The following is a 25,153-nucleotide window of genomic DNA, read 5'->3' as shown; positions in this document are numbered from 1 at the left end:
GGAGCCTGGCTGGGACACAAACATTCCCAGGCTACGTTTGAAGTTTCAAGTGGCAAGATAAGCAAGCAGCCCCATTCTCTGTGCCTCTACGCGAACAGTGCCATGGGCAGATGAGGCTGAGCAACAGCTTTCCAGGCTAGCCCCTTCTGGCTGCCAGCTATCTGCAGACGTTCGCGCTTTCGGAGCAGGGCTGCGAAAGGAGCCTGGCTGGGACACAAACTTTCCCAGGCTACGTTTGAAGTTTCAAGTGGCAAGATAAGCAAGCAGCCCCATTCTCTGTGCCTCTATGCGAACAGTGCCATGGGCAGATGAGGCTGAGCAACAGCTTTCCAGGCTAGCCCCTTCTGGCTGCCAGCTATCTGCAGACGTTCGCACTTTCGGAGCAGGGCTGCGAAAGGAGCCTGGCTGGGACACAAACTTTCCCAGGATACGTTTGAAGTTTGAGGTGGCAAGACAAGCAAGCAGCCCCATTCTCTGTGCCTCTGTGCGAGCACTGCCATGGGCAGATGAGGCTGAGCAACAGCTTTCCAGGCTAGCCCCTTCTGCCTGCCAGCTATCTGCAGACGTTCGCACTTTCGGAGCAGGGCTGCGAAAGGAGCCTGGCTGGGACACAAACTTTCCCAGGATACGTTTAAATTTCAAGTGGCAAGATAAGCAAGCAGCCCCATTCTCTGTGCCTCTATGCGAACAGTGCCATGGGCAGATGAGGCTGAGCAACAGCTTTCCAGGCCAGCACCTTCTGCCTGCCAGCTATCTGCAGACGTTCGCACTTTCGAGAGCAGGGCTGCGAAAGGAGCCTGGCAGGGACACCATCTTTCCCAGGCTACGTTTGAAGTTTGAGGTGGCAAGACAAGCAAGCAGCCCCATTCTCTGTGCCTCTGTGCGAGCACTGCCATGGGCAGATGAGGCTGAGCAACAGCTTTCCAGGCTAGCCCCTTCTGGCTGACAGCTATCTGCAGACATTCGCACTTTCGGAGCAGGGCTGCGAAAGGAGCCTGGCTGGGACACCACCATTCCCAGGCTACGTTTGAAGTTTCAAGTGGCAAGACAAGCAAGCAGCCCCATTCTCTGTGCCTCTATGCGAACAGTGCCATGGGCAGATGAGGCTGAGCAACAGCTTTCCAGGATAGCCCCTTCTGGCTGCCAGCTATCTGCAGACGTTCGCACTCTCGGAGCAGGGCTGCGAAAGGAGCCTGGCTGGGACACAAACATTCCCAGGCTACGTTTGAAGTTTCAAGTGGCAAGATAAGCAAGCAGCCCCATTCTCTGTGCCTCTATGGGAACAGTGCCATGGGCAGATGAGGCTGAGCAACAGCTTTCCAGGCTAGCCCCTTCTGCCTGCCAGCTATCTGCAGACGTTCGCACTTTCGGAGCAGGGCTGCGAAAGGAGCCTGGCTGGGACACCAACTTTCCCAGGCTACGTTTGAAGTTTGAGGTGGCAAGATAAGCAAGCAGCCCCATTCTCTGTGCCTCTATGCGAACAGTGCCATGGGCAGATGAGGCTGAGCAACAGCTTTCCAGGCTAGCCCCTTCTGCCTGCCAGCTATCTGCACACGTTCGCACTTTCGGAGCAGGGCTGCGAAAGGAGCCTGGCTGGGACACCAACTTTCCCAGGCTACGTTTGAAGTTTGAGGTGGCAAGACAAGCAAGCAGCCCCATTCTCTGTGCCTCTGTGCGAGCACTGCCATGGGCAGATGAGGCTGAGCAACAGCTTTCCAGGCTAGCCCCTTCTGCCTGCCAGCTATCTGCAGACGTTCGCACTTTCGGAGCAGGGCTGCGAAAGGAGCCTGGCTGGGACACAAACTTTCCCAGGCTACGTTTGAAGTTTCAAGTGGCAAGATAAGCAAGCAGCCCCATTCTCTGTGCCTCTATGGGAACAGTGCCATGGGCAGATGAGGCTGAGCAACAGCTTTCCAGGCTAGCCCCTTCTGGCTGCCAGCTATCTGCAGACGTTCGCACTTTCGGAGCAGGGCTGCGAAAGGAGCCTGGCTGGGACACCACCATTCCCAGCATGCGTTTGAAGTTTGAGGTGGCAAGATAAGCAAGCAGCCCCATTCTCTGTGCCTCTATGCGAACAGTGCCATGGGCAGATGAGGCTGAGCAACAGCGTTCCAGGCTAGCCCCTTCTGCCTGCCAGCTATCTGCAGACGTTCGCACTTTCGGAGCAGGGCTGTGATAGGAGCCTGGCAGGGACACCACCATTCCCAGCATGCGTTTGAAGTTTCAAGTGGCAAGATAAGCAAGCAGCCCCATTCTCTGTGCCTCTATGCGAACAGTGCCATGGGCAGATGAGGCTGAGCAACAGCTTTCCAGGATAGCCCCTTCTGGCTGACAGCTATCTGCAGACGTTCGCATTTCAAGAGCAGGGCTGCGAAAGGAGCCTGGCTGGGACACTAAATTTTCCAGGCTACATTTGAAGTTTGAGGTGGCAAGACAAGCAAGCAGCCCCATTCTCTGTGCCTCTGTGCGAGCACTGCCATGGGCAGATGAGGCTGAGCAACAGCTTTCCAGGCTAGCCCCTTCTGGCTGCCAGCTATCTGCAGACGTTCGCACTTTCGGAGCAGGGCTGTGATAGGAGCCTGGCAGGGACACCACCATTCCCAGCATGCGTTTGAAGTTTCAAGTGGCAAGATAAGCAAGCAGCCCCATTCTCTGTGCCTCTATGCGAACAGTGCCATGGGCAGATGAGGCTGAGCAACAGCTTTCCAGGCTAGCCCCTTCTGGCTGCCAGGTATCTGCAGACGTTCGCATTTCAAGACCAGGGCTGCGAAAGGAGCCTGGCTGGGACACTAAATTTTCCAGGCTACATTTGAAGTTTGAGGTGGCAAGACAAGCCAGGAGGCCCATTCTCTGTGCCTCTGTGCGAGCACTGCCATGGGCAGATGAGGCTGAGCAACAGCTTTCCAGGCTAGCCCCTTCTGGCTGCCAGCTATCTGCAGACGTTCGCACTTTCGGAGCAGGGCTGTGATAGGAGCCTGGCAGGGACACCACCATTCCCAGCATGCGTTTGAAGTTTCAAGTGGCAAGATAAGCAAGCAGCCCCATTCTCTGTGCCTCTATGGGAACAGTGCCATGGGCAGATGAGGCTGAGCAACAGCTTTCCAGGCTAGCCCCTTCTGCCTGCCAGCTATCTGCAGACGTTCGCACTTTCGGAGCAGGGCTGCGAAAGGAGCCTGGCTGGGACACCACCATTCCCAGCATGCGTTTGAAGTTTGAGGTGGCAAGATAAGCAAGCAGCCCCATTCTCTGTGCCTCTATGCGAACAGTGCCATGGGCAGATGAGGCTGAGCAACAGCTTTCCAGGCTAGCCCCTTCTGGCTGCCAGCTATCTGCAGACGTTCGCACTTTCGGAGCAGGGCTGTGATAGGAGCCTGGCAGGGACACCACCATTCCCAGCATGCGTTTGAAGTGGCAAGATAAGCAAGCAGCCCCATTCTCTGTGCCTCTATGCGAACAGTGCCATGGGCAGATGAGGCTGAGCAACAGCTTTCCAGGCTAGCCCCTTGTGGCTGCCAGCTATCTGCAGACGTTCGCACTTTCGGAGCAGGGCTGTGATAGGAGCCTGGCTGGGACACCACCATTCCCAGCATGCGTTTGAAGTTTGAGGTGGCAAGATAAGCAAGCAGCCCCATTCTCTGTGCCTCTATGCGAACAGTGCCATGGGCAGATGAGGCTGAGCAACAGCGTTCCAGGCTAGCCCCTTCTGGCTGCCAGCTATCTGCACAGGTTCGCACTTTCGGAGCAGGGCTGTGATAGGAGCCTGGCAGGGACACCACCATTCCCAGCATGCGTTTGAAGTTTCAAGTGGCAAGATAAGCAAGCAGCCCCATTCTCTGTGCCTCTATGCTAACAGTGCCATGGGCAGATGAGGCTGAGCAACAGCTTTCCAGGCTAGCCCCTTCTGGCTGCCAGCTATCTGTAGACGTTCGCATTTCAAGAGCAGGGCTGCGAAAGGAGCCTAGCAGGGACACCATCTTTCCCAGGCTACGTTTGAAGTTTGAGGTGGCAAGACAAGCAAGGAGCCCCATTCTCTGTGCCTCTGTGCGAGCACTGCCATGGGCAGATGAGGCTGAGCAACAGCTTTCCAGGCTAGCCCCTTCTGGCTGCCAGCTATCTGCAGACGTTCGCACTTTCGGAGCAGGGCTGCGAAAGGAGCCTGGCTGGGACACAAACATTCCCAGGCTACGTTTGAAGTTTCAAGTGGCAAGATAAGCAAGCAGCCCCATTCTCTGTGCCTCTATGGGAACAGTGCCATGGGCAGATGAGGCTGATCAACAGCTTTCCAGGCTAGCCCCTTCTGGCTGCCAGCTATCTGCAGACGTTCGCACTTTCGGAGCAGGGCTGCGAAAGGAGCCTGGCAGGGACACCACCATTCCCAGCATGCGTTTGAAGTTTGAGGTGGCAAGATAAGCAAGCAGCCCCATTCTCTGTGCCTCTATGTGAACAGTGCCATGGGCAGATGAGGCTGAGCAACAGCGTTCCAGGCTAGCCCCTTCTGCCTGCCAGCTATCTGCAGACGTTCGCACTTTCGGAGCAGGGCTGTGATAGGAGCCTGGCAGGGACACCACCATTCCCAGCATGCGTTTGAAGTTTCAAGTGGCAAGATAAGCAAGCAGCCCCATTCTCTGTGCCTCTATGCGAACAGTGCCATGGGCAGATGAGGCTGAGCAACAGCTTTCCAGGATAGCCCCTTCTGGCTGACAGCTATCTGCAGACGTTCGCATTTCAAGAGCAGGGCTGCGAAAGGAGCCTGGCTGGGACACTAAATTTTCCAGGCTACATTTGAAGTTTGAGGTGGCAAGACAAGCAAGCAGCCCCATTCTCTGTGCCTCTGTGCGAGCACTGCCATGGGCAGATGAGGCTGAGCAACAGCTTTCCAGGCTAGCCCCTTCTGCCTGCCAGCTATCTGCAGATGTTCGCACTTTCGGAGCAGGGCTGTGATAGGAGCCTGGCAGGGACACCACCATTCCCAGCATGCGTTTGAAGTTTCAAGTGGCAAGATAAGCAAGCAGCCCCATTCTCTGTGCCTCTATGCGAACAGTGCCATGGGCAGATGAGGCTGAGCAACAGCTTTCCAGGCTAGCCCCTTCTGGCTGCCAGGTATCTGCAGACGTTCGCATTTCAAGACCAGGGCTGCGAAAGCAGCCTAGCAGCTACACCATCTTTCCCAGGCTACGTTTGAAGTTTGAGGTGGCAAGACAAGCCAGGAGGCCCATTCTCTGTGCCTCTGTGCGAGCACTGCCATGGGCAGATGAGGCTGAGCAACAGCTTTCCAGGCTAGCCCCTTCTGGCTGCCAGCTATCTGCAGACGTTCGCACTTTCGGAGCAGGGCTGTGATAGGAGCCTGGCAGGGACACCACCATTCCCAGCATGCGTTTGAAGTTTCAAGTGGCAAGATAAGCAAGCAGCCCCATTCTCTGTGCCTCTATGCGAACAGTGCCATGGGCAGATGAGGCTGAGCAACAGCTTTCCAGGCTAGCCCCTTCTGGCTGCCATCTATCTGCAGACGTTCGCATTTCAAGAGCAGGGCTGCGAAAGGAGCCTAGCAGGTACACCATCTTTCCCAGGCTACGTTTGAAGTTTGAGGTGGCAAGACAAGCAAGGAGGCCCATTCTCTGTGCCTCTATGCGAGCACTGCCATGGGCAGATGAGGCTGAGCAACAGCGTTCCAGGCTAGCCCCTTCTGGCTGCCAGCTATCTGCAGACGTTCGCACTTTCGGAGCAGGGCTGCGAAAGGAGCCTGGCTGGGACACAAACATTCCCAGGCTACGTTTGAAGTTTCAAGTGGCAAGATAAGCAAGCAGCCCCATTCTCTGTGCCTCTACGCGAACAGTGCCATGGGCAGATGAGGCTGAGCAACAGCTTTCCAGGCTAGCCCCTTCTGGCTGCCAGCTATCTGCAGACGTTCGCGCTTTCGGAGCAGGGCTGCGAAAGGAGCCTGGCTGGGACACAAACTTTCCCAGGCTACGTTTGAAGTTTCAAGTGGCAAGATAAGCAAGCAGCCCCATTCTCTGTGCCTCTATGGGAACAGTGCCATGGGCAGATGAGGCTGAGCAACAGCTTTCCAGGCTAGCCCCTTCTGGCTGCCAGCTATCTGCAGACGTTCGCACTTTCGGAGCAGGGCTGTGATAGGAGCCTGGCAGGGACACCACCATTCCCAGCATGCGTTTGAAGTTTCAAGTGGCAAGATAAGCAAGCAGCCCCATTCTCTGTGCCTCTATGCGAACAGTGCCATGGGCAGATGAGGCTGAGCAACAGCTTTCCAGGATAGCCCCTTCTGGCTGACAGCTATCTGCAGACGTTCGCATTTCAAGAGCAGGGCTGCGAAAGGAGCCTGGCTGGGACACTAAATTTTCCAGGCTACATTTGAAGTTTGAGGTGGCAAGACAAGCAAGCAGCCCCATTCTCTGTGCCTCTGTGCGAGCACTGCCATGGGCAGATGAGGCTGAGCAACAGCTTTCCAGGCTAGCCCCTTCTGGCTGCCAGCTATCTGCAGACGTTCGCACTTTCGGAGCAGGGCTGTGATAGGAGCCTGGCAGGGACACCACCATTCCCAGCATGCGTTTGAAGTTTCAAGTGGCAAGATAAGCAAGCAGCCCCATTCTCTGTGCCTCTATGCGAACAGTGCCATGGGCAGATGAGGCTGAGCAACAGCTTTCCAGGCTAGCCCCTTCTGGCTGCCAGGTATCTGCAGACGTTCGCATTTCAAGACCAGGGCTGCGAAAGGAGCCTGGCTGGGACACTAAATTTTCCAGGCTACATTTGAAGTTTGAGGTGGCAAGACAAGCCAGGAGGCCCATTCTCTGTGCCTCTGTGCGAGCACTGCCATGGGCAGATGAGGCTGAGCAACAGCTTTCCAGGCTAGCCCCTTCTGGCTGCCAGCTATCTGCAGACGTTCGCACTTTCGGAGCAGGGCTGTGATAGGAGCCTGGCAGGGACACCACCATTCCCAGCATGCGTTTGAAGTTTCAAGTGGCAAGATAAGCAAGCAGCCCCATTCTCTGTGCCTCTATGGGAACAGTGCCATGGGCAGATGAGGCTGAGCAACAGCTTTCCAGGCTAGCCCCTTCTGCCTGCCAGCTATCTGCAGACGTTCGCACTTTCGGAGCAGGGCTGCGAAAGGAGCCTGGCTGGGACACCACCATTCCCAGCATGCGTTTGAAGTTTGAGGTGGCAAGATAAGCAAGCAGCCCCATTCTCTGTGCCTCTATGCGAACAGTGCCATGGGCAGATGAGGCTGAGCAACAGCTTTCCAGGCTAGCCCCTTCTGGCTGCCAGCTATCTGCAGACGTTCGCACTTTCGGAGCAGGGCTGTGATAGGAGCCTGGCAGGGACACCACCATTCCCAGCATGCGTTTGAAGTGGCAAGATAAGCAAGCAGCCCCATTCTCTGTGCCTCTATGCGAACAGTGCCATGGGCAGATGAGGCTGAGCAACAGCTTTCCAGGCTAGCCCCTTGTGGCTGCCAGCTATCTGCAGACGTTCGCACTTTCGGAGCAGGGCTGTGATAGGAGCCTGGCTGGGACACCACCATTCCCAGCATGCGTTTGAAGTTTGAGGTGGCAAGATAAGCAAGCAGCCCCATTCTCTGTGCCTCTATGCGAACAGTGCCATGGGCAGATGAGGCTGAGCAACAGCGTTCCAGGCTAGCCCCTTCTGGCTGCCAGCTATCTGCACAGGTTCGCACTTTCGGAGCAGGGCTGTGATAGGAGCCTGGCAGGGACACCACCATTCCCAGCATGCGTTTGAAGTTTCAAGTGGCAAGATAAGCAAGCAGCCCCATTCTCTGTGCCTCTATGCTAACAGTGCCATGGGCAGATGAGGCTGAGCAACAGCTTTCCAGGCTAGCCCCTTCTGGCTGCCAGCTATCTGTAGACGTTCGCATTTCAAGAGCAGGGCTGCGAAAGGAGCCTAGCAGGGACACCAACTTTCCCAGGCTACGTTTGAAGTTTGAGGTGGCAAGACAAGCAAGGAGCCCCATTCTCTGTGCCTCTGTGCGAGCACTGCCATGGGCAGATGAGGCTGAGCAACAGCTTTCCAGGCTAGCCCCTTCTGGCTGCCAGCTATCTGCAGACGTTCGCACTTTCGGAGCAGGGCTGCGAAAGGAGCCTGGCTGGGACACAAACATTCCCAGGCTACGTTTGAAGTTTCAAGTGGCAAGATAAGCAAGCAGCCCCATTCTCTGTGCCTCTATGGGAACAGTGCCATGGGCAGATGAGGCTGATCAACAGCTTTCCAGGCTAGCCCCTTCTGGCTGCCAGCTATCTGCAGACGTTCGCACTTTCGGAGCAGGGCTGCGAAAGGAGCCTGGCAGGGACACCACCATTCCCAGCATGCGTTTGAAGTTTGAGGTGGCAAGATAAGCAAGCAGCCCCATTCTCTGTGCCTCTATGTGAACAGTGCCATGGGCAGATGAGGCTGAGCAACAGCGTTCCAGGCTAGCCCCTTCTGCCTGCCAGCTATCTGCAGACGTTCGCACTTTCGGAGCAGGGCTGTGATAGGAGCCTGGCAGGGACACCACCATTCCCAGCATGCGTTTGAAGTTTCAAGTGGCAAGATAAGCAAGCAGCCCCATTCTCTGTGCCTCTATGCGAACAGTGCCATGGGCAGATGAGGCTGAGCAACAGCTTTCCAGGATAGCCCCTTCTGGCTGACAGCTATCTGCAGACGTTCGCATTTCAAGAGCAGGGCTGCGAAAGGAGCCTGGCTGGGACACTAAATTTTCCAGGCTACATTTGAAGTTTGAGGTGGCAAGACAAGCAAGCAGCCCCATTCTCTGTGCCTCTGTGCGAGCACTGCCATGGGCAGATGAGGCTGAGCAACAGCTTTCCAGGCTAGCCCCTTCTGCCTGCCAGCTATCTGCAGATGTTCGCACTTTCGGAGCAGGGCTGTGATAGGAGCCTGGCAGGGACACCACCATTCCCAGCATGCGTTTGAAGTTTCAAGTGGCAAGATAAGCAAGCAGCCCCATTCTCTGTGCCTCTATGCGAACAGTGCCATGGGCAGATGAGGCTGAGCAACAGCTTTCCAGGCTAGCCCCTTCTGGCTGCCAGGTATCTGCAGACGTTCGCATTTCAAGACCAGGGCTGCGAAAGCAGCCTAGCAGCTACACCATCTTTCCCAGGCTACGTTTGAAGTTTGAGGTGGCAAGACAAGCCAGGAGGCCCATTCTCTGTGCCTCTGTGCGAGCACTGCCATGGGCAGATGAGGCTGAGCAACAGCTTTCCAGGCTAGCCCCTTCTGGCTGCCAGCTATCTGCAGACGTTCGCACTTTCGGAGCAGGGCTGTGATAGGAGCCTGGCAGGGACACCACCATTCCCAGCATGCGTTTGAAGTTTCAAGTGGCAAGATAAGCAAGCAGCCCCATTCTCTGTGCCTCTATGCGAACAGTGCCATGGGCAGATGAGGCTGAGCAACAGCTTTCCAGGATAGCCCCTTCTGGCTGCCATCTATCTGCAGACGTTCGCATTTCAAGAGCAGGGCTGCGAAAGGAGCCTAGCAGGTACACCATCTTTCCCAGGCTACGTTTGAAGTTTGAGGTGGCAAGACAAGCAAGGAGGCCCATTCTCTGTGCCTCTATGCGAGCACTGCCATGGGCAGATGAGGCTGAGCAACAGCGTTCCAGGCTAGCCCCTTCTGGCTGCCAGCTATCTGCAGACGTTCGCACTTTCGGAGCAGGGCTGCGAAAGGAGCCTGGCTGGGACACAAACATTCCCAGGCTACGTTTGAAGTTTCAAGTGGCAAGATAAGCAAGCAGCCCCATTCTCTGTGCCTCTACGCGAACAGTGCCATGGGCAGATGAGGCTGAGCAACAGCTTTCCAGGCTAGCCCCTTCTGGCTGCCAGCTATCTGCAGACGTTCGCGCTTTCGGAGCAGGGCTGCGAAAGGAGCCTGGCTGGGACACAAACTTTCCCAGGCTACGTTTGAAGTTTCAAGTGGCAAGATAAGCAAGCAGCCCCATTCTCTGTGCCTCTATGGGAACAGTGCCATGGGCAGATGAGGCTGAGCAACAGCTTTCCAGGCTAGCCCCTTCTGCCTGCCAGCTATCTGCAGACGTTCGCACTTTCGGAGCAGGGCTGCGAAAGGAGCCTGGCTGGGACACCAACTTTCCCAGGCTACGTTTGAAGTTTGAGGTGGCAAGACAAGCAAGCAGCCCCATTCTCTGTGCCTCTGTGCGAGCACTGCCATGGGCAGATGAGGCTGAGCAACAGCTTTCCAGGCTAGCCCCTTCTGCCTGCCAGCTATCTGCAGACGTTCGCACTTTCGGAGCAGGGCTGCGAAAGGAGCCTGGCTGGGACACAAACTTTCCCAGGATACGTTTAAATTTCAAGTGGCAAGATAAGCAAGCAGCCCCATTCTCTGTGCCTCTATGCGAACAGTGCCATGGGCAGATGAGGCTGAGCAACAGCTTTCCAGGCCAGCACCTTCTGCCTGCCAGCTATCTGCAGACGTTCGCACTTTCGAGAGCAGGGCTGCGAAAGGAGCCTGGCAGGGACACCATCTTTCCCAGGCTACGTTTGAAGTTTGAGGTGGCAAGACAAGCAAGCAGCCCCATTCTCTGTGCCTCTGTGCGAGCACTGCCATGGGCAGATGAGGCTGAGCAACAGCTTTCCAGGCTAGCCCCTTCTGGCTGACAGCTATCTGCAGACATTCGCACTTTCGGAGCAGGGCTGCGAAAGGAGCCTGGCTGGGACACCACCATTCCCAGGCTACGTTTGAAGTTTCAAGTGGCAAGACAAGCAAGCAGCCCCATTCTCTGTGCCTCTATGCGAACAGTGCCATGGGCAGATGAGGCTGAGCAACAGCTTTCCAGGCTAGCCCCTTCTGGCTGCCAGCTATCTGCAGACGTTCGCACTCTCGGAGCAGGGCTGCGAAAGGAGCCTGGCTGGGACACCACCATTCCCAGCATGCGTTTGAAGTTTGAGGTGGCAAGATAAGCAAGCAGCCCCATTCTCTGTGCCTCTATGCGAACAGTGCCATGGGCAGATGAGGCTGAGCAACAGCGTTCCAGGCTAGCCCCTTCTGGCTGCCAGCTATCTGCACAGGTTCGCACTTTCGGAGCAGGGCTGTGATAGGAGCCTGGCAGGGACACCACCATTCCCAGCATGCGTTTGAAGTTTCAAGTGGCAAGATAAGCAAGCAGCCCCATTCTCTGTGCCTCTATGCTAACAGTGCCATGGGCAGATGAGGCTGAGCAACAGCTTTCCAGGCTAGCCCCTTCTGGCTGCCAGCTATCTGTAGACGTTCGCATTTCAAGAGCAGGGCTGCGAAAGGAGCCTAGCAGGGACACCAACTTTCCCAGGCTACGTTTGAAGTTTGAGGTGGCAAGACAAGCAAGGAGCCCCATTCTCTGTGCCTCTGTGCGAGCACTGCCATGGGCAGATGAGGCTGAGCAACAGCTTTCCAGGCTAGCCCCTTCTGGCTGCCAGCTATCTGCAGACGTTCGCACTTTCGGAGCAGGGCTGCGAAAGGAGCCTGGCTGGGACACAAACATTCCCAGGCTACGTTTGAAGTTTCAAGTGGCAAGATAAGCAAGCAGCCCCATTCTCTGTGCCTCTATGGGAACAGTGCCATGGGCAGATGAGGCTGATCAACAGCTTTCCAGGCTAGCCCCTTCTGGCTGCCAGCTATCTGCAGACGTTCGCACTTTCGGAGCAGGGCTGCGAAAGGAGCCTGGCAGGGACACCACCATTCCCAGCATGCGTTTGAAGTTTGAGGTGGCAAGATAAGCAAGCAGCCCCATTCTCTGTGCCTCTATGTGAACAGTGCCATGGGCAGATGAGGCTGAGCAACAGCGTTCCAGGCTAGCCCCTTCTGCCTGCCAGCTATCTGCAGACGTTCGCACTTTCGGAGCAGGGCTGTGATAGGAGCCTGGCAGGGACACCACCATTCCCAGCATGCGTTTGAAGTTTCAAGTGGCAAGATAAGCAAGCAGCCCCATTCTCTGTGCCTCTATGCGAACAGTGCCATGGGCAGATGAGGCTGAGCAACAGCTTTCCAGGATAGCCCCTTCTGGCTGACAGCTATCTGCAGACGTTCGCATTTCAAGAGCAGGGCTGCGAAAGGAGCCTGGCTGGGACACTAAATTTTCCAGGCTACATTTGAAGTTTGAGGTGGCAAGACAAGCAAGCAGCCCCATTCTCTGTGCCTCTGTGCGAGCACTGCCATGGGCAGATGAGGCTGAGCAACAGCTTTCCAGGCTAGCCCCTTCTGCCTGCCAGCTATCTGCAGATGTTCGCACTTTCGGAGCAGGGCTGTGATAGGAGCCTGGCAGGGACACCACCATTCCCAGCATGCGTTTGAAGTTTCAAGTGGCAAGATAAGCAAGCAGCCCCATTCTCTGTGCCTCTATGCGAACAGTGCCATGGGCAGATGAGGCTGAGCAACAGCTTTCCAGGCTAGCCCCTTCTGGCTGCCAGGTATCTGCAGACGTTCGCATTTCAAGACCAGGGCTGCGAAAGCAGCCTAGCAGCTACACCATCTTTCCCAGGCTACGTTTGAAGTTTGAGGTGGCAAGACAAGCCAGGAGGCCCATTCTCTGTGCCTCTGTGCGAGCACTGCCATGGGCAGATGAGGCTGAGCAACAGCTTTCCAGGCTAGCCCCTTCTGGCTGCCAGCTATCTGCAGACGTTCGCACTTTCGGAGCAGGGCTGTGATAGGAGCCTGGCAGGGACACCACCATTCCCAGCATGCGTTTGAAGTTTCAAGTGGCAAGATAAGCAAGCAGCCCCATTCTCTGTGCCTCTATGCGAACAGTGCCATGGGCAGATGAGGCTGAGCAACAGCTTTCCAGGATAGCCCCTTCTGGCTGCCATCTATCTGCAGACGTTCGCATTTCAAGAGCAGGGCTGCGAAAGGAGCCTAGCAGGTACACCATCTTTCCCAGGCTACGTTTGAAGTTTGAGGTGGCAAGACAAGCAAGGAGGCCCATTCTCTGTGCCTCTATGCGAGCACTGCCATGGGCAGATGAGGCTGAGCAACAGCGTTCCAGGCTAGCCCCTTCTGGCTGCCAGCTATCTGCAGACGTTCGCACTTTCGGAGCAGGGCTGCGAAAGGAGCCTGGCTGGGACACAAACATTCCCAGGCTACGTTTGAAGTTTCAAGTGGCAAGATAAGCAAGCAGCCCCATTCTCTGTGCCTCTACGCGAACAGTGCCATGGGCAGATGAGGCTGAGCAACAGCTTTCCAGGCTAGCCCCTTCTGGCTGCCAGCTATCTGCAGACGTTCGCGCTTTCGGAGCAGGGCTGCGAAAGGAGCCTGGCTGGGACACAAACTTTCCCAGGCTACGTTTGAAGTTTCAAGTGGCAAGATAAGCAAGCAGCCCCATTCTCTGTGCCTCTATGGGAACAGTGCCATGGGCAGATGAGGCTGAGCAACAGCTTTCCAGGCTAGCCCCTTCTGCCTGCCAGCTATCTGCAGACGTTTGCACTTTCGGAGCAGGGCTGCGAAAGGAGCCTGGCTGGGACACCAACTTTCCCAGGCTACGTTTGAAGTTTGAGGTGGCAAGACAAGCAAGCAGCCCCATTCTCTGTGCCTCTGTGCGAGCACTGCCATGGGCAGATGAGGCTGAGCAACAGCTTTCCAGGCTAGCCCCTTCTGCCTGCCAGCTATCTGCAGACGTTCGCACTTTCGGAGCAGGGCTGCGAAAGGAGCCTGGCTGGGACACAAACTTTCCCAGGATACGTTTAAATTTCAAGTGGCAAGATAAGCAAGCAGCCCCATTCTCTGTGCCTCTATGCGAACAGTGCCATGGGCAGATGAGGCTGAGCAACAGCTTTCCAGGCCAGCACCTTCTGCCTGCCAGCTATCTGCAGACGTTCGCACTTTCGAGAGCAGGGCTGCGAAAGGAGCCTGGCAGGGACACCATCTTTCCCAGGCTACGTTTGAAGTTTGAGGTGGCAAGACAAGCAAGCAGCCCCATTCTCTGTGCCTCTGTGCGAGCACTGCCATGGGCAGATGAGGCTGAGCAACAGCTTTCCAGGCTAGCCCCTTCTGGCTGACAGCTATCTGCAGACATTCGCACTTTCGGAGCAGGGCTGCGAAAGGAGCCTGGCTGGGACACCACCATTCCCAGGCTACGTTTGAAGTTTCAAGTGGCAAGACAAGCAAGCAGCCCCATTCTCTGTGCCTCTATGCGAACAGTGCCATGGGCAGATGAGGCTGAGCAACAGCTTTCCAGGCTAGCCCCTTCTGGCTGCCAGCTATCTGCAGACGTTCGCACTCTCGGAGCAGGGCTGCGAAAGGAGCCTGGCTGGGACACAAACATTCCCAGGCTACGTTTGAAGTTTCAAGTGGCAAGATAAGCAAGCAGCCCCATTCTCTGTGCCTCTATGGGAACAGTGCCATGGGCAGATGAGGCTGAGCAACAGCTTTCCAGGCTAGCCCCTTCTGCCTGCCAGCTATCTGCAGACGTTCGCACTTTCGGAGCAGGGCTGCGAAAGGAGCCTGGCTGGGACACCAACTTTCCCAGGCTACGTTTGAAGTTTGAGGTGGCAAGATAAGCAAGCAGCCCCATTCTCTGTGCCTCTATGCAAACAGTGCCATGGGCAGATGAGGCTGAGCAACAGCTTTCCAGGCTAGCCCCTTCTGCCTGCCAGCTATCTGCACACGTTCGCACTTTCGGAGCAGGGCTGCGAAAGGAGCCTGGCTGGGACACCAACTTTCCCAGGCTACGTTTGAAGTTTGAGGTGGCAAGACAAGCAAGCAGCCCCATTCTCTGTGCCTCTACGCGAACAGTGCCATGGGCAGATGAGGCTGAGCAACAGCTTTCCAGGCTAGCCCCTTCTGCCTGCCAGCTATCTGCAGACGTTCGCACTTTCGGAGCAGGGCTGCGAAAGGAGCCTGGCTGGGACACAAACTTTCCCAGGCTACGTTTGAAGTTTCAAGTGGCAAGATAAGCAAGCAGCCCCATTCTCTGTGCCTCTATGCGAACAGTGCCATGGGCAGATGAGGCTGAGCAACAGCTTTCCAGGCTAGCACCTTCTGCCTGCCAGCTATCTGCAGACGTTCGCACTTTCGAGAGCAGGGCTGCGAAAGGAGCCTGGCAGGGACACCATCTTTCCCAGGCTACGTTTGAAGTTTGAGGTGGCAAGACAAGCAAGCAGCCCCATTCTCTGTGCCTCTGTGCGAGCACTGCCATGGGCAGATGAGGCTGAGCAACAGCTTTCCAGGCTAGCCCGTTCTGGCTGCCAGCTATCTGCAGACGTTCGCACTTTCGGAGCAGGGCTGCGAAAGGAGCCTAGCAGGGACACCAACTTTCCCAGGCTACGTTTGAAGTTTGAGGTGGCAAGACAAGCAAGCAGCCCCATTCTCTGTGCCTCTGTGCGAGCACTGCCATGGGCAGATGAGGCTGAGCAACAGCTTTCCAGGCTAGCCCCTTCTGGCTGACAGCTATCTGCAGACGTTCGCACTTTCGAGAGCAGGGCTGCGAAAGGAGCCTGGCAGGTACACCATCTTTCCCAGGCTACGTTTGAAGTTTGAGGTGGCAAGACAAGCAAGCAGCCCCATTCTCTGTGCCTCTGTGCGAGCACTGCCATGGGCAGATGAGGCTGAGCAACAGCTTTCCAGGCTAGCCCCTTCTGTCTGACAGCTATCTGCAGACGTTTGCACTTTCGGAGCAGGGCTGCGAAAGGAGCCTGGCAGGGACACCACCATTCCCAGCATGCGTTTGAAGTTTCAAGTGGCAAGATAAGCAAGCAGCCCCATTCTCTGTGCCTCTATGCGAACAGTGCCATGGGCAGATGAGGCTGAGCAACAGCTTTCCAGGATAGCCCCTTCTGGCTGCCAGCTATCTGCAGACGTTCGCACTTTCGGAGCAGGGCTGCGAAAGGAGCCTGGCTGGGACACCAACTTTCCCAGGCTACGTTTGAAGTTTCAAGTGGCAAGATAAGCAAGCAGCCCCATTCTCTGTGCCTCTATGCGAACAGTGCCATGGGCAGATGAGGCTGAGCAACAGCTTTCCAGGCTAGCCCCTTCTGGCTGCCAGCTATCTGCAGACGTTCGCACTTTCAGAGCAGGGCTGCGAAAGGAGCCTGGCTGGGACACCACCTTTCCCAGGCTACGTTTGAAGTTTGAGGTGGCAAGATAAGCAAGCAGCCCCATTCTCTGTGCCTCTATGCGAACAGTGCCATGGGCAGATGAGGCTGAGCAACAGCGTTCCAGGCTAGCCCCTTCTGGCTGCCAGCTATCTGCAGACGTTCGCACTTTCGGAGCAGGGCTGTGATAGGAGCCTGGCAGGGACACCACCATTCCCAGCATGCGTTTGAAGTTTCAAGTGGCAAGATAAGCAAGCAGCCCCATTCTCTGTGCCTCTATGCGAACAGTGCCATGGGCAGATGAGGCTGAGCAACAGCTTTCCAGGCTAGCCCCTTCTGGCTGCCAGCTATCTGCAGACGTTCGCATTTCAAGAGCAGGGCTGCGAAAGGAGCCTGGCTGGGACACCAAATTTTCCAGGCTACGTTTGAAGTTTGAGGTGGCAAGACAAGCAAGCAGCCCCATTCTCTGTGCCTCTGTGCGAGCACTGCCATGGGCAGATGAGGCTGAGCAACAGCTTTCCAGGCTAGCCCCTTCTGCCTGCCAGCTATCTGCAGACGTTCGCACTTTCGGAGCAGGGCTGTGATAGGAGCCTGGCAGGGACACCACCATTCCCAGCATGCGTTTGAAGTTTCAAGTGGCAAGATAAGCAAGCAGCCCCATTCTCTGTGCCTCTATGCGAACAGTGCCATGGGCAGATGAGGCTGAGCAACAGCTTTCCAGGATAGCCCCTTCTGACTGCCAGCTATCTGCAGACGTTCGCATTTCAAGAGCAGGGCTGCGAAAGCAGCCTAGCAGCTACACCATCTTTCCCAGGCTACGTTTGAAGTTTGAGGTGGCAAGACAAGCAAGGAGGCCCATTCTCTGTGCCTCTGTGCGAGCACTGCCATGGGCAGATGAGGCTGAGCAACAGCTTTCCAGGCTAGCCCCTTCTGCCTGCCAGCTATCTGCAGACGTTCGCACTTTCGGAGCAGGGCTGTGATAGGAGCCTGGCAGGGACACCACCATTCCCAGCATGCGTTTGAAGTTTCAAGTGGCAAGATAAGCAAGCAGCCCCATTCTCTGTGCCTCTATGCGAACAGTGCCATGGGCAGATGAGGCTGAGCAACAGCTTTCCAGGCTAGCCCCTTCTGCCTGCCAGCTATCTGCAGACGTTCGCACTTTCGGAGCAGGGCTGTGATAGGAGCCTGGCTGGGACACCACCATTCCCAGCATGCGTTTGAAGTTTGAGGTGGCAAGATAAGCAAGCAGCCCCATTCTCTGTGCCTCTATGCGAACAGTGCCATGGGCAGATGAGGCTGAGCAACAGCGTTCCAGGCTAGCCCCTTCTGGCTGCCAGCTATCTGCACAGGTTCGCACTTTCGGAGCAGGGCTGTGATAGGAGCCTGGCAGGGACACCACCATTCCCAGCATGCGTTTGAAGTTTCAAGTGGCAAGATAAGCAAGCAGCCCCATTCTCTGTGCCTCTATGCGAACAGTGCCATGGGCAGATGAGGCTGATCAACAGCTTTCCAGGCTAGCCCCTTCTGCCTGCCAGCTATCTGCAGACGTTCGCACTTTCGGAGCAGGGCTGTGATAGGAGCCTGGCAGGGACACCACCATTCCCAGCATGCGTTTGAAGTTTCAAGTGGCAAGATAAGCAAGCAGCCCCATTCTCTGTGCCTCTATGCGAACAGTGCCATGGGCAGATGAGGCTGAGCAACAGCTTTCCAGGCTAGCCCCTTCTGCCTGCCAGCTATCTGCAGACGTTCGCATTTCAAGAGCAGGGCTGCGAAAGGAGCCTAGCAGGTACACCATCTTTCCCAGGCTACGTTTGAAGTTTGAGGTGGCAAGACAAGCAAGGAGCCCCATTCTCTGTGCCTCTGTGCGAGCACTGCCATGGGCAGATGAGGCTGAGCAACAGCTTTCCAGGCTAGCCCCTTCTGGCTGCCAGCTATCTGCAGACGTTCGCACTTTCGGAGCAGGGCTGCGAAAGGAGCCTGGCTGGGACACCAAATTTCCCAGGCTACGTTTGAAGTTTCAAGTGGCAAGATAAGCAAGCAGCCCCATTCTCTGTGCCTCTACGCGAACAGTGCCATGGGCAGATGAGGCTGAGCAACAGCTTTCCAGGATAGCCCCTTCTGGCTGCCAGCTATCTGCAGACGTTCGCACTTTCGGAGCAGGGCTGTGATAGGAGCCTGGCAGGGACACCACCATTCCCAGGCTACGTTTGAAGTTTCAAGTGGCAAGATAAGCAAGCAGCCCCATTCTCTGTGCCTCTATGGGAACAGTGCCATGGGCAGATGAGGCTGAGCAACAGCTTTCCAGGCTAGCCCCTTCTGGCTGCCAGCTATCTGCAGACGTTCGCACTTTCGGAGCAGGGCTGCGAAAGGAGCCTGGCTGGGACACCAACTTTCCCAGGCTACGTTTGAAGTTTGAGGTGGCAAGACAAGCAAGCAGCCCCATTCTCTGTGCCTCTGTGCGAGCACTGCCATGGGCAGATGAGGCTGAGCAACAGCTTTCCAGGCTAGCCCCTTCTGCCTGCCAGCTATCTGCAGACGTTCGCACTTTCGGAGCAGGGCTGCGAAAGGAGCCTGGCTGGGACACAAACTTTCCCAGGCTACGTTTGAAGTTTCAAGTGGCAAGATAAGCAAGCAGCCCCATTCTCTGTGCCTCTATGGGAACAGTGCCATGGGCAGATGAGGCTGAGCAACAGCTTTCCAGGCTAGCACCTTCTGGCTGCCAGCTATCTGCACACGTTCGCACTTTCAAAGCAGGGCTGCGAAAGGAGCCTGGCTGGGACACCAACTTTCCCAGGCTACGTTTGAAGTTTGAGGTGGCAAGACAAGCAAGCAGCCCCATTCTCTGTGCCTCTGTGCGAGCACTGCCATGGGCAGATGAGGCTGAGCAACAGCTTTCCAGGCTAGCCCCTTCTGGCTGCCAGCTATCTGCAGACGTTCGCACTTTCGGAGCAGGGCTGCGAAAGGAGCCTGGCTGGGACACCACCATTCCCAGGCTACGTTTGAAGTTTCAAGTGGCAAGATAAGCAAGCAGCCCCATTCTCTGTGCCTCTATGCGAACAGTGCCATGGGCAGATGAAGCTGAGCAACAGCTTTCCAGGCTAGCACCTTCTGCCTGCCAGCTATCTGCAGACGTTCGCACTTTCGAGAGCAGGGCTGCGAAAGGAGCCTGGCAGGGACACCATCTTTCCCAGGCTACGTTTGAAGTTTGAGGTGGCAAGACAAGCAAGCAGCCCCATTCTCTGTGCCTCTGTGCGAGCACTGCCATGGGCAGATGAGACTGAGCAACAGCTTTCCAGGCTAGCCCCTTCTGGCTGACAGCTATCTGCAGACATTCGCACTTTCGGAGCAGGGCTGCGAAAGGAGCCTGGCTGGGACACCACCATTCCCAGGCTACGTTTGAAGTTTGAGGTGGCAAGACAAGCAAGCAGCCCCATTCTCTGTGCCTCTATGCGAACAGTGCCATGGGCAGATGAGTCTGAGCAACAGCTTTCCAGGCTAGCCCCTTCTGGCTGCCAGCTATCTGCAGACGTTCGCACTTTCGGAGCAGGGCTGCGAAAGGAGCCTGGCTGGGACACCACCATTCCCAGCATGCGTTTGAAGTTTGAGGTGGCAAGATAAGCAAGCAGCCCCATTCTCTGTGCCTCTATGCGAACAGTGCCATGGGCAGATGAGGCTGAGCAACAGCTTTCCAGGCTAGCCCCTTCTGCCTGCCAGCTATCTGCAGACGTTCGCACTTTCGGAGCAGGGCTGTGATAGGAGCCTGGCAGGGACACCACCATTCCCAGCATGCGTTTGAAGTTTCAAGTGGCAAGATAAGCAAGCAGCCCCATTCTCTGTGCCTCTATGCAAACAGTGCCATGGGCAGATGAGGCTGAGCAACAGCTTTCCAGGCTAGCCCCTTCTGGCTGCCAGCTATCTGCAGACGTTCGCATTTCAAGAGCAGGGCTGCGAAAGGAGCCTAGCAGGTACACCATCTTTCCCAGGATACGTTTGAAGTTTGAGGTGGCAAGACAAGCAAGGAGCCCCATTCTCTGTGCCTCTGTGCGAGCAGTGCCATGGGCAGATGAGGCTGAGCAACAGCTTTCCAGGCTAGCCCCTTCTGGCTGCCAGCTATCTGCAGACGTTCGCACTTTCGGAGCAGGGCTGCGAAAGGAGCCTGGCTGGGACACAAACATTCCCAGGCTACGTTTGAAGTTTCAAGTGGCAAGATAAGCAAGCAGCCCCATTCTCTGTGCCTCTACGCGAACAGTGCCATGGGCAGATGAGGCTGAGCAACAGCTTTCCAGGATAGCCCCTTCTGGCTGCCAGCTATCTGCAGACGTTCGCACTCTCGGAGCAGGGCTGCGAAAGGAGCCTCGCTGGGACACAAACTTTCCCAGGCTACGTTTGAAGTTTCAAGTGGCAAGATAAGCAAGCAGCCCCATTCTCTGTGCCTCTATGGGAACACTGCCATGGGCAGATGAGGCTGAGCAACAGCTTTCCAGGCTAGCCCCTTCTGCCTGCCAGCTATCTGCACACGTTCGCACTTTCGGAGCAGGGCTGCGAAAGGAGCCTGGCTGGGACACAAACTTTCCCAGGCTACGTCTGAAGTTTCAAGTGGCAAGATAAGCAAGCAGCCCCATTCTCTGTGCCTCTATGGGAACAGTGCCATGGGCAGATGAGGCTGAGCAACAGCTTTCCAGGCTAGCCCCTTCTGGCTGCCAGCTATCTGCACACGTTCGCACTTTCGGAGCAGGGCTGCGAAAGGAGCCTGGGTGGGACACCAACTTTCCCAGGCTACGTTTGAAGTTTGAGGTGGCAAGACAAGCAAGCAGCCCCATTCTCTGTGCCTCTGTGCGAGCACAGCCATGGGCAGATGAGGCTGAGCAACAGCTTTCCAGGCTAGCCCCTTCTGCCTGCCAGCTATCTGCAGACGTTCGCACTTTCGGAGCAGGGCTGCGAAAGGAGCCTGGCTGGGACACAAACTTTCCCAGGCTACGTTTGAAGTTTCAAGTGGCAAGATAAGCAAGCAGCCCCATTCTCTGTGCCTCTATGCGAACAGTGCCATGGGCAGATGAAGCTGAGCAACAGCTTTCCAGGCTAGCACCTTCTGCCTGCCAGCTATCTGCAGACGTTCGCACTTTCGAGAGCAGGGCTGCGAAAGGAGCCTGGCAGGGACACCATCTTTCCCAGGCTACGTTTGAAGTTTGAGGTGGCAAGACAAGCAAGCAGCCCCATTCTCTGTGCCTCTGTGCGAGCACTGCCATGGGCAGATGAGGCTGAGCAACAGCTTTCCAGGCTAGCCCCTTCTGGCTGACAGCTATCTGCAGACATTCGCACTTTCGGAGCAGGGCTGCGAAAGGAGCCTGGCTGGGACACCACCATTCCCAGGCTACGTTTGAAGTTTGAGGTGGCAAGACAAGCAAGCAGCCCCATTCTCTGTGCCTCTATGCGAACAGTGCCATGGGCAGATGAGTCTGAGCAACAGCTTTCCAGGCTAGCCCCTTCTGGCTGCCAGCTATCTGCAGACGTTCGCACTTTCGGAGCAGGGCTGCGAAAGGAGCCTGGCTGGGACACCACCATTCCCAGCATGCGTTTGAAGTTTGAGGTGGCAAGATAAGCAAGCAGCCCCATTCTCTGTGCCTCTATGCGAACAGTGCCATGGGCAGATGAGGCTGAGCAACAGCTTTCCAGGCTAGCCCCTTCTGCCTGCCAGCTATCTGCAGACGTTCGCACTTTCGGAGCAGGGCTGTGATAGGAGCCTGGCAGGGACACCACCATTCCCAGCATGCGTTTGAAGTTTCAAGTGGCAAGATAAGCAAGCAGCCCCATTCTCTGTGCCTCTATGCAAACAGTGCCATGGGCAGATGAGGCTGAGCAACAGCTTTCCAGGCTAGCCCCTTCTGGCTGCCAGCTATCTGCAGACGTTCGCATTTCAAGAGCAGGGCTGCGAAAGGAGCCTAGCAGGTACACCATCTTTCCCAGGCTACGTTTGAAGTTTGAGGTGGCAAGACAAGCAAGGAGCCCCATTCTCTGTGCCTCTGTGCGAGCAGTGCCATGGGCAGATGAGGCTGAGCAACAGCTTTCCAGGCTAGCCCCTTCTGGCTGCCAGCTATCTGCAGACGTTCGCACTTTCGGAGCAGGGCTGCGAAAGGAGCCTGGCTGGGACACAAACATTCCCAGGCTACGTTTGAAGTTTCAAGTGGCAAGATAAGCAAGCAGCCCCATTCTCTGTGCCTCTACGCGAACAGTGCCATGGGCAGATGAGGCTGAGCAACAGCTTTCCAGGATAGCCCCTTCTGGCTGCCAGCTATCTGGAGACGTTCGCACTCTCGGAGCAGGGCTGCGAAAGGAGCCTGGCTGGGACACAAACTTTCCCAGGCTACGTTTGAAGTTTCAAGTGGCAAGATAAGCAAGCAGCCCCATTCTCTGTGCCTCTATGGGAACAGTGCCATGGGCAGATGAGGCTGAGCAACAGCTTTCCAGGCTAGCCCCTTCTGCCTGCCAGCTATCTGCACACGTTCGCACTTTCGGAGCAGGGCTGCGAAAGGAGCCTGGCTGGGACACCAACTTTCCCAGGCTACGTTTGAAGTTTGAGGTGGCAAGACAAGCAAGCAGCCCCATTCTCTGTGCCTCTATGCGAGCACTGCCATGGGCAGATGAGGCTGAGCAACAGCTTTCCAGGCTAGCCCCTTCTGGCTGCCCCCTATCTGCAGACGTTCGCACTTTCGGAGCAGGGCTGCGAAAGGAGCCTGGCTGGGACACAAACTTTCCCAGGCTACGTTTGAAGTTTCAAGTGGCAAGATAAGCAAGCAGCCCCATTCTCTGTGCCTCTATGGGAACAGTGCCATGGGCAGATGAGGCTGAGCAACAGCTTTCCAGGCTAGCCCCTTCTGCCTGCCAGCTATCTGCAGACGTTCGCACTTTCGGAGCAGGGCTGCGAAAGGAGCCTGGCTGGGACACAAACATTCCCAGGCTACGTTTGAAGTTTCAAGTGGCAAGATAAGCAAGCAGCCCCATTCTCTGTGCCTCTACGCGAACAGTGCCATGGGCAGATGAGGCTGAGCAACAGCTTTCCAGGATAGCCCCTTCTGCCTGCCAGCTATCTGCAGACGTTCGCACTCTCGGAGCAGGGCTGCGAAAGGAGCCTGGCTGGGACACAAACTTTCCCAGGCTACGTTTGAAGTTTCAAGTGGCAAGATAAGCAAGCAGCCCCATTCTCTGTGCCTCTATGGGAACAGTGCCATGGGCAGATGAGGCTGAGCAACAGCTTTCCAGGCTAGCCCCTTCTGCCTGCCAGCTATCTGCAGACGTTCGCACTTTCGGAGCAGGGCTGCGAAAGGAGCCTGGCTGGGACACAAACTTTCCCAGGCTACGTTTGAAGTTTCAAGTAGCAAGATAAGCAAGCAGCCCCATTCTCTGTGCCTCTATGGGAACAGTGCCATGGGCAGATGAGGCTGAGCAACAGCTTTCCAGGCTAGCCCCTTCTGCCTGCCAGCTATCTGCACACGTTCGCACTTTAGGAGCAGGGCTGCGAAAGGAGCCTGGGTGGGACACCAACTTTCCCAGGCTACGTTTGAAGTTTGAGGTGGCAAGACAAGCAAGCAGCCCCATTCTCTGTGCCTCTGTGCGAGCACTGCCATGGGCAGATGAGGCTGAGCAACAGCTTTCCAGGCTAGCCCCTTCTGCCTGCCAGCTATCTGCAGACGTTCGCACTTTCGGAGCAGGGCTGCGAAAGGAGCCTGGCTGGGACACCAACTTTCCCAGGCTACGTTTGAAGTTTCAAGTGGCAAGATAAGCAAGCAGCCCCATTCTCTGTGCCTCTATGCGAACAGTGCCATGGGCAGATGAAGCTGAGCAACAGCTTTCCAGGCTAGCACCTTCTGCCTGCCAGCTATCTGCAGACGTTCGCACTTTCGGAGCAGGGCTGCGAAAGGAGCCTGGCTGGGACACCACCATTCCCAGCATGCGTTTGAAGTTTCAAGTGGCAAGATAAGCAAGCAGCCCCATTCTCTGTGCCTCTATGCGAACAGTGCCATGGGCAGATGAGGCTGAGCAACAGCTTTCCAGACTAGCCCCTTCTGGCTGCCAGCTATCTGCAGACGTTCGCACTTTCGGAGCAGGGCTGTGATAGGAGCCTGGCAGGGACACCACCATTCCCAGCATGCGTTTGAAGTTTCAAGTGGCAAGATAAGCAAGCAGCCCCATTCTCTGTGCCTCTATGCAAACAGTGCCATGGGCAGATGAGGCTGAGCAACAGCTTTCCAGGCTAGCCCCTTCTGGCTGCCAGCTATCTGCAGACGTTCGCATTTCAAGAGCAGGGCTGCGAAAGGAGCCTAGCAGGTACACCATCTTTCCCAGGCTACGTTTGAAGTTTGAGGTGGCAAGACAAGCAAGGAGCCCCATTCTCTGTGCCTCTGTGCGAGCAGTGCCATGGGCAGATGAGGCTGAGCAACAGCTTTCCAGGCTAGCCCCTTCTGGCTGCCAGCTATCTGCAGACGTTCGCACTTTCGGAGCAGGGCTGCGAAAGGAGCCTGGCTGGGACACAAACATTCCCAGGCTACGTTTGAAGTTTCAAGTGGCAAGATAAGCAAGCAGCCCCATTCTCTGTGCCTCTGTGCGAGCACTGCCATGGGCAGATGAGGCTGAGCAACAGCTTTCCAGGATAGCCCCTTCTGGCTGCCAGCTATCTGCAGACGTTCGCACTCTCGGAGCAGGGCTGCGAAAGGAGCCTGGCTGGGACACAAACTTTACCAGGCTACGTTTGAAGTTTCAAGTGGCAAGATAAGCAAGCAGCCCCATTCTCTGTGCCTCTATGGGAACAGTGCCATGGGCAGATGAGGCTGAGCAACAGCTTTCCAGGCTAGCCCCTTCTGCCTGCCAGCTATCTGCACACGTTCGCACTTTCGGAGCAGGGCTGCGAAAGGAGCCTGGCTGGGACACCAACTTTCCCAGGCTACGTTTGAAGTTTGAGGTGGCAAGACAAGCAAGCAGCCCCATTCTCTGTGCCTCTATGCGAGCACTGCCATGGGCAGACGAGGCTGAGCAACAGCTTTCCAGGCTAGCCCCTTCTGCCTGCCAGCTATCTGCAGACGTTCGCACTTTCGGAGCAGGGCTGCGAAAGGAGCCTGGCTGGGACA

Source organism: Opisthocomus hoazin, chromosome 32 (assembly GCF_030867145.1).
Source record: "Opisthocomus hoazin isolate bOpiHoa1 chromosome 32, bOpiHoa1.hap1, whole genome shotgun sequence".
In the NCBI taxonomy this organism is placed as follows: Eukaryota; Metazoa; Chordata; class Aves; order Opisthocomiformes; family Opisthocomidae; genus Opisthocomus; species Opisthocomus hoazin.
The sequence above is the reverse complement of the archived record's forward strand: the minus strand, read 5'-3'. Positions refer to the sequence as shown.